We start from the raw sequence: 1,525 nt of genomic DNA, 5'->3' as shown, positions 1-1,525 counted from the left end.
GAACTGACGCTGTGCCTTTAAGGCACCTCTGCCCCTAGCTTCCCATCATGCCTCAGGGGTTACAGATAGGTCAGTTGTTCTTTCCGGCTCCTTCAGGAAGGACCCTGGATACACAGCTCCACATTTTTTCTGCCTTTTTTCAGTCAGAAAATCTTCAAAAGAACAATTTTTTGATTTACTTTGACTTTTAACATCAGGGTCAAGTAAATAACTGCTTAGCAGTCGAATTTTTTGTGAGGTTTTCCTGTCAGGACGCCCTCATTATTTGATGATTGCCCTTCTTGTGGCCACAAGAAGGCAAAAACGGACTCTCATGAGGTCTGTATTTTATGCTTGCCAGAAGATCATGATCCAAAAGACTGCTCTCATTGTCAAAATCTGTCTGACAGGACTTTAAAAGACAGAGAGAGGAACAGGCTCTATGGTCTGGCCCAGAGATCCTTGAGGGGAAGATCTACAGAGAGGAAGAGTTCAAAGAGACCCAGAACTCCCTCCAAAGGCAGAGCGTCCATCAACCTCAGCGCCGGGCTCGGCGCTGAAAAAACGACATCTGATGGACAGTTCGAAAGAAAAAGCTCCGTCGACGTCGGGACCGGCGTCGATGAGGAAATCGTCGTCGAGAAGAGGTTCACCGGCGTCGAAGAAAGCTCCGCCGTCGTCAACTAGGCGACGATCGGCGTCGAGAGAAGCCACGAGATCTCAGTCGACGAGAAGATCGGCGTCAAGACGTAAGTCAACTCCGCCGCCGTCAACCAGGCGACGGTCGGCGTCGAGAGACAGAATACACTCGCCGTCGTCTCAACATCGACAGGCTTCGAAGAGTGTGACACCTCCGCCGACGTCTCCACGGAGGCGCTCGGCGTCGAGGAGCAAGAGCCCCCTCGGACGATCGTCGTCGAGGAAGGGATCATCGTCGAAGGCGTGTCGGCGCTCGACGTCGAGGATGTCCGATCCTCCGCCGTCACCACATGCCAGGTCGACATCAAGGGCATCGTCGACGACAGGACACCGTCGATTGCCATCTCCGTCGCCGACAGACCAACGTCGGCCGACGTCGAGACCTCCGTCGACGGCAGGGCACCGCCGTTCGACGTCGAGACCTCCGTCGACGGCAGGGCAACGCCGTTCGACGTCGAGACCTCCGTCGACGGCAGGGCAACACCAGACGTCGAGACCTCCGTCGAAGGCAGGGCGACGCCGTTCGACGTCGAGGGAGAAGACTCCGTCATCGGCTCGACATCACAGGTCGACGTCGAGAGAACACAGGTCGTCGTCTAAGCGTTCGACGTCGAAGGTTATCAATCCGTCGACGCCGCAGAGGCGTTCAACGTCAAGGGAAAGACTTTTAAGGCGTCTTCCAACACCGGTGAGACGAAGATCCTCTTCGGTGCCTTCAACTATTTTGGTGACTCAATCGGCTTCTCACCATTCCTCCTCAAGTACCTCTAACTCATCGAGGTCCTCTTCCAGGAGTAGAAGTCCGTTGCCCCAACGAAAGGCAACACTCTCGCCAAGATGGTATGCT

Source organism: Lissotriton vulgaris, chromosome 3_2, assembly GCF_964263255.1.
Source record: "Lissotriton vulgaris chromosome 3_2, aLisVul1.2, whole genome shotgun sequence".
Classification (NCBI taxonomy): Eukaryota; Metazoa; Chordata; class Amphibia; order Caudata; family Salamandridae; genus Lissotriton; species Lissotriton vulgaris.
This window is presented reverse-complemented; position numbering follows the sequence as displayed.